The sequence below is a fragment of the Pavona decussata genome, unplaced genomic scaffold, assembly GCF_977016875.1.
Source record: "Pavona decussata unplaced genomic scaffold, jaPavDecu1.1 SCAFFOLD_137, whole genome shotgun sequence".
Taxonomy (NCBI): Eukaryota; Metazoa; Cnidaria; class Anthozoa; order Scleractinia; family Agariciidae; genus Pavona; species Pavona decussata.
In genome coordinates, this window is record NW_028145550.1 from 1,317,332 (window position 1) to 1,325,452 (window position 8,121).

An 8,121-nucleotide genomic window follows, 5' to 3' on the forward strand; every position below is an offset into this window, starting at 1 on the left:
CCTTATATGTGACACGGAAAGCAGCCGAGAAAAAATTCACTAAAGATAAAAAAGTCCTTACCTGTCTGAGTACATGTTTGTAGAGTGTAAGCTTTTTTCATTCATTCAACAGTAGCAACGCATGCAGCGCCACCGTTTTGGCGCCTTTTTGACTATACTGTGAGAGTCATGTGAGCAATAGGCCGCTTATTCCAACTTTTCCCGTCTTCTTTCAATTGTTACCTTTTTTTTGTGAGAGTCTAATTCCTTAAATGTAGGCACTGAGGAGATATTCCCTGGCAGAATTTTAAAATTTGGACGCCATTTTGAACGGGTAGAAAAAAATTTCAATTTCTCCACGCGCGATCCTGGCCGTTAAAACGCGTGCGCACACGCGCGTATGGCGTATTTTTTTTTCTAAAAATAGATTTTTTTGGTACAACACATGGGGACAGGCTTACAAGTCAAAATAGCATCTCGTTACGGTCTCCATCCCTGATTACACTTGAAAATTTGCCTCTGCTATAAAGGGAGATCTACAAAGACCCTTCCTTACTTTCGCACATTAAAGGGAGATCTTTGAAAGACGTACTCGTAAGAGCAAATTAGCTTTAAAGGTCATATTCTTCCTATCTCGACCAGTAGAAGCCGTGTTTGGCCTGTCTTCATTATTTTACCAAACAAGCTCTTCCATGTAAAAATTCATCTTTCCCGCCATTTTGAATCTTGTTAAGTAAAAACAACAGCCGCTGACCACGAAAATCTACTTTCTCACTTTAGCTTTAATTAAGTTCGACTTCAGTTAGGTTCGACGTCTGAATCAACTGCCGAACTTAATTATTTGGGTCGACCTTAATAGGTATTAGGTTCGGCTCATGTAAAGTTCGACGTATGAACCGGGCCTGAGGTGCCTTTGTTAAATCAGATTTTAACTCGTGGGAAGGTTCTGGAATTGAAAAAACAAATTTACATTCCTGTAAACGCTATTTAGAAGTGCATAATAAGTCGAAATATGTCCAGGATCGACCTTGTTAGCAAGAATTCGCTAGCAAATTATTTTCGCAATTATCGCAGAAGAAATAATTGATGAAAAAATTATGTTAGGCCCGGTTCATACGTCGAACTTTACATGAGCCGAACCTAATCATTTGGTTCGGCGCATGTAAAGATCGACGTATGAATCAGTTAGGATCGACAGATTTGTATTTGGGTCGACCCGCCGTTCCATTCGACTGCGCCAGTCGAATAGAAAGGCAGAAGTTCGACTTCGATTCAGACGTCGAACTTTTTATGTGCCGAACCAAATGCATACGTTACGTATAAATTATATAAATTATATCTATCCCAGAGGTCTGTGCATTCCATCGACTTGGCATGTGCGCAAATGACTTCATTCTGAACAAGATGGCGGGAAAAGAGAAATGTGCTTGTTCTTCTTGTTTCGAAACAACTGAGTATACTTGTCTGAGATGCGAAAGATTAAAAAAAAAAAGAATCTATTCTTGATGTGTACACGCACTTCAAACCGACAGAAACTTTCCAATACAGGCTATATCAAAGGCGAAGCCTCAAGACTTCTCAGAACAAAATCTTCAAAAACAACATTTGAAGAAAACATTACTCTATTCAAACAGAGATTACGCAACAGAGGTTACCTCGATAACCTTATGGATAAAACTCTTTCAGAAGTCAACCTCCGCGAAAGAATGTTGGCACTACAAAACAAACTAAAAACCTGCAAAAACATTTGTTATGGAATATCGCCCTTCTGTGCCTAACCTAAAACAATTCAGATGAGTAAATACAGAAGCCATAATCAGGGATGGAGGCCGTAAGCGTGGGGTCCACGCGTCCTAATGTGTTGTACCAAAAAAATCTATTTTTAGAAAACATTGCCCCCCCCCCCCCCCTCCCCCTTCACGTCATAAACCCGCGTGAATACATGCAAATATGCGTGGGGCTACTACCTTATATGTGACACGGAAAGCAGCCGAGAAAAAATTCACTAAAGATAAAAAAATCCTTACGTGTCTGAGTACATGTCCGTAGAGTGTAAGCTTTTTTCATTCATTCAACAGTAGCAACGCACGCAGCGCCACCGTTTTGGCGCCTTTTTGACTTTACTGTGAGAGTCATGTGATCAATAGGCCGCTTATTCCAACTTTTCCTGTCTCCTTTCAATTGCTACCTTTTCTTTGTGAGAGTCTAATTCCTTAAATATGGGCACTGAGGAGATATTCCCTGGCAGAATTTTAAAATTTGGACGCCATTTTGAACGGGTAGAAAAAAGTTTCAATTTCTCCGCGCGCGATCTTGGCCGTTTACACGCGTGCCAACGCGCGTATGGCGCAATTCTTTTCTAAAAATAGATTTTTTGCTACAACACATGGGGACAAGCCCACAAGTCAAATTGGCATCTCGTTACGGTCTCCATCCCTGATTATGGCTCCTGGTAAAAGACACTTGATAGAAAATCAGCCTCTGCTAGGGGAGATCTACAAAGACCCTTCCTTACTTTCGTACAGAAAAGGGAGATCTTTGAAAGACGTACTCGTAAGAGCAAATTAGCTTTGAAGAAAAACTTTTGAATGCAGAGGTCCACACAATGTAGGAATTAAACTTGCTGGTAATTTTGCCGGATCTCTCTTGTGAAAGACCTCGTGTCAGGTGTCACTTGAACGTGAAAATACAAAACTGAATGCAAGGCTGGCACAACGGCAAAGGGCAGATTTATTAGTGGCCAATATTTCGACTATTAGAATTAGTCTTCCTCAGGGCTAGAGCTATACTTTGAAGGTCATATTCTTCCTATCTCGACCAGTAGAAGCCGTGTTTGGCCTGTCTTTATTATTTTACCAAGCGAGCTCTTCCATGTAAAAATTCATCTTTCCCGCCATTTTAAATCTTGTCAAGTAAAAACAACAGCCGCTGACCACGAAAATCTACTTTCTCACTTTAGCTTTCATTAAGTTCGACTTCAGTTAGATTCAACGTCTGAATCAACTGCCGAACTTAATTATTTGGGTCGACCTTAATAGGTATTAGGTTCGGCTCATGTAAAGTTCGATGTATGAACCGGGCCTCAGTTCATTACTTTATGCAGATTTTGCAGATAAAAATTGGGATTACAAAATTGCCTTAGGCCCGGTTCATACGTCGAACTTTACATGAGCCGAACCTAATCATTTGGTTCGGCGCAGGTAAAGATTGACGCATGAATCAGTTAGGATCGACAGATTTGTATTTGGGTCGACCCGCCGTTCTATTCGACTGCGCCAGTCGAATAGAACGGCAAAAGTTCGACTTCGATTCATACGTCGAAATTTACAGAAGGAAGCATGCTGTAGTATTGGAGAAAATTAAACTTTGCGTTATATTTTTCGTAGAGGGAGTTAAAGGATAGAAAACAGTTCTTTTCTGTGTCAAATAAATCTGAAATTTAAATGATTCCAGTCTGATGCCAGCGCGGAAAATAGATCGATTTCTTATTAACAATTAAAAACCTATTGCTCCAGATCACTTGATTTAACACCTCACCTTTGTTTTGGGGACAGCTTACAGCAATTTTCTGCCAATAGGTAATGATATCCTTGTAAAATCTGGGAAGGTGTTCACTTAGGCAAAGAAGTTTGCAGTCATAATTACACTGAAATAAGATGGCGCCGCCGACATTAGCAAGAAGAGAGGTTGGAATATATTTCCATGGAGCGTTCAAAGATAACGAAATCTCTCATTTCCAAGCCACATCCTTTTTTTTTTTTTTAGATTTTATTAAAGTTGACTTTTTGATTTTTGCGGGTTTATGATTCCATACGAAGTCGAAAAACTTTCTGTTCACTTCTTCTACGAAGTAAGGCGGTGTCTCCAAAGAACTACAGATAAAAATGACCTTCGAAAGGGCTAATGCTTTAACAATATTTATTCTTCCATAAACTGAGATGTCCCAATTGGGACCAGAAATTTAAAGTTTTCTGTAACTTTGCTAGCTTGTCGAGGAAGTTTCTCTGGTCTGATAACTTTTCATCATACGAGAAGTGAGTACCTAAAGCGTACACAGTTTCATCTCTTACTTGAATATTTAAAATTCCGTCTTTCTCATGTCTCATTGAACCGAGCCATAAAATCTCAGATTTTGATACATTTATCTTTAGTCCCGCGCATCTTTCAAGTCGGGAGAGCAGTGCAAAGAGGTTACTAACGGAATGAACATTCGCGAGAATAGCTGTAGTGTCGTCTGCGTATTGTGATAATTTAACTATTCTATTATCTTGAATTTTTATGCCCTCTATAACATAGGAATTTCTAATTTTTTAAGCTAACACATCTACTGCAATAATAAAAAGCATACCTGAAAGGGGGCAGCCTTGACGTACTCCTCGTTCTAGGAAGAAGTGATTTGATGCGTACCCATTATTTAAAACGTAACTAGTAATGTTGTTGTAAAAAATGCTAACCCAACGCTTAAGTTGTGGGCCGAAATTGAAAGATTGAAGACATATTTGAAGAAAGTCCCATTCTACTGAATCGAAAGCTTTCTCGAAGTCTAAGAAAACGGCAATCCCAGGCAAGTTTTTTACTTTTGTGAAATCCATGACGTCTATGATTAATCTTATACTTTCACCAATGTATCTCCCTTTTACGTAACCGGATTGACTAGAAGAAATAATTTTCGCCAATACCTTTTCTAACCGGAGAGCGATAACCTTAGTTAAAATTTTATAATCTACGTTCAAAAGTGAGACCGGTCTCCAGTTTTTTAAAAACTCTATATTCTTTTTCGTTTTTTGAATTAGGGAAATTACCCCTTGTCGCTGAGAGATGGAAAGAATTCCGTTTTGAAACGCATAGTTGAAACTTTCGATCATATGGTTTCCTAACAAGTTCCAAAAGTGTTGATAAAACTCCGTGGTAAAACCATCTGAGCCTGGGCTTTTGTTGGCAGCCATTATCTTTAATGCGTTGGAGCATTCCTCGAGCTTTAGTTCACCCTCACAGGTTGCAGCTTCTTCTTGTGATAAGGTACACTCAACATTTTCAAAGAAATCACTGAATTCAGGAAGTTGTGGGTTCATATTTTAAGAGGTGTATATTTCTTTAAAGAAGAGTTCCATTTCTTGAAGAATCTGTTTTGGATCTGTTATCCTCTTATCTTCGTGATTAATTATAGAAATCACATGTTTTCTTCTATAGTTTGTTTTTTCTAAGCTTTAAAAATATTTGCTATTTTTTCTCGCCGTACTCATACCACCGTGCTCTACTACGGACAATTGTGCCTTCTGTTTTGATAGCCTCTATTCTGGAGAGTTTGGCTTTCAATTTGTCCATTTCTGTTTTGTCGCTTTTATTGTAGTTTACTTGCAGCTTATTTTGAATATCTATTAGCTTTGTTTGCAGAGCTTTTTCCACGTCGCGCTCTTTCTTTGCTTTATGATCATTGATCATTTCCCAGAACAAACCTGTATCACTTACTTCGCAATTTTTATTTACAAATTCAGGGAGTTTAAAAGTTAGCAATTCAACGAAGTCGGTATCCATCAAAAGCGAATTATTAAACTTCCAGAAGCCTGGTCCGCGTGTAGGACTGTCTTCGTTAAGCGCAATTTTTAGCAGTACAGCAGAATGGTCGGAATGTATGTTTGGAAGTATATTACACTCTCGAATAAGTTTGCACAAGCTTTTAGAAACAAAGAGGTAACCTAGCCGACTTTGGATTTTTTGAGAGGCATTGCTCCAAGTAAATCCGCCCGAGTTGGGATTCTTAAAACGCCATGAATTGGCCAAATTGTTTGTTTTGATCAGGTTTTGGAGTTCAATGACTGACACCTTTCTTGCATCAAACGGTTTGCCACCTTTTTCTAAGCTGTTAATTACACAGTTGAAATCACCTCCCAGTACAATATTCTCGTTAATATATTCTTTCAGAAGAGAATTGAAAAGTTCATTTAGGAAGGAAACCTGATGCCTCGCTTCATTAGCTGCGTAGACGTTAACAAATATTGTTTTCGTATCGTCTAGGGTAGTTTCAATTAAGACGCACCTCCCTTAATTATCTGTGATGATCTCTTCAATGCACACGTCAAGTCGCGGTTTGAAAAAAATCATTACTCCTCTACTGTGTGAAGAACCGTGACTGTAAGCAACTTTGCCAACCCACTCTGTTTCCCATGTTTTAATTGTCTGAGGAGTGGAATGTGTTTCTTGGAGAAAATTAATATCGGGCTGTTGACGGTGCAGCCATCGAAAAACTTGTCTTCTTTTTCTAGAACTGTTTAGCCCTCTTTAGCCCTCGAATGTTCTTATACATTTAGCTCTTCTTTTTGGTTCAAATGTAGTATTAATGATAACTAAATAATAATAATAATAATAATAATAATAATAATAATACTAAATATTAATAATAATAATAATAATAATAATAATAATAATAATAATGATAATGATAATAATAATAATAATCGACCAAACGGATACTGTTTTGTAGGATGTGTTCTGCGACATTTACTACTCATAGTTCCAGTGATTTTACTTAATAGAAAACTATTTGAAAATAACATAAAACAAAAGCCAAAAAGCAAGAAAACGAAAGAGTAATTAAAAGAAAACAAGAGCACAAACTGGATACGAAACAGCTTAACTATTAAAGACTTATCTAATCGTTTGTTCGGCATTTTGGCTGACCGGTTTTGAGTGAAGGCAAGCGTTGGCCGCCATAATATAGCCACGATTAATTTCAGAGAAAATAGCTGTTAAATTAACTGATTTTAAATGTACATTAAACGTCCGTACAGCGGAAAATCCTTTGTCTCGGAACCGCGGTAAACTGATCCATCAATAATGAGTTTTTCTGCTTTAAAATACGCGACTCGCTCCTCTCGTTTGGTGTCTCTTAGCAAAGGATATAACTTTTTCCGGATTTCTTCCACCTCTTTAGGAAAGTCATCAGAAATTCCAAAGTTGGGGCCTTTCGTAAGATTTTTGATGAAGGACTTGATAAACTGTTTGTCGTGAAAGTCGGAGACCTTGACAATGATAAGACGTGGTTTGGCATTCGGGGTGTTAGAAGACGCACGACACGATGATAACCTATGAACTCTGTCGAAGTGAGTGTTTGCTTCATCTTCCAGCGGAATTTTTAAATCGTTGCGTAAAAAATGTCTGAGTAGTTCTTCTGTATCTTCGTGCGATTAATGTGCGTGTTTCTTGATTCCGAAGAATTTCAAATTACCTCTGCGGCTGTGGCACTCTAATTTAATGTGGCGGCGTTGCCGTGTGTTGTAATTCCGCGAGTTCACATTCGACATGTTGGATGGACGCTTCAATGCTTTCTTGTTGCTTAGAAAATTTCTCTTGTAAATCTTTCACCTCTTTCACTTCAACTTGGGAACTTTGAAGACTTTCTTGTATGTATTTCTGTTCCTCCTCGAGGGATTTGATTCTGTTCCCGTAAATTTCTAGCTCAGGGATTAACTTTAAGAGTCTAGTGAGTTTCTCGTCGATTTCGCTGGCGGGCGTCGGTTGACTTGCACTTATGGCAGTCATGGCTGTCATCCTTGATGACCTCGTCGTCGTCTGTTTGTGAACTTCCTTCGCGAGTACGTTTCATTGTTCTCTCGTTTTTCGATTTAGAGGATGTCTGCTTGTTATTAGACATTATTCATTGATTTTAAAGGAAATGCGACCATATTTGGGGCCTTGTAAAACAATTTTAAGCGGAGCAATGCTAGAATACGTCCGGCATGTTCGGCCTCGCTACCAGTCTAAGTATAAACTTTTGATGATTTTATAAAAGTTTCCTCCGCATTCATTTGTCGATCTAGACCGGCAGAAGGTCGATTCTGCTGGCGCCAACATTAAACGTTTACAATTTTTTTTAATATTTAAGAAGACGCCAGCAAAAGACGTGACTTTGACAGAATTTTTCCTATTAGTAGGTTAGTGTTCACTGAATTTGACATCACCAAGGCAACCAAGTTTTGACAACCAGGCTAGGTTTGTAAAGAAAATGGAATGCCCTGCTTTAATCAGGGAAAATTCACCTTTCTTACAGTAACGTTTAGCATTTTGGGCTGTAAAAATCAGTGTAAGATGACATGCAAATGGTCGACAACAATATCGTGCCATAACGCCTTTGAGTCATACAGC

General features: G+C 38.5%; 1 pseudogene; it reads right to left on the reverse strand.

Annotated features, from left to right (window-relative positions):
* Window positions 1-6,390: 6,390 nt before the first annotated feature.
* LOC146467229 (uncharacterized) lies at window positions 6,391-8,039 on the reverse strand (annotated as a pseudogene).
* Window positions 8,040-8,121: the final 82 nt, after the last annotated feature.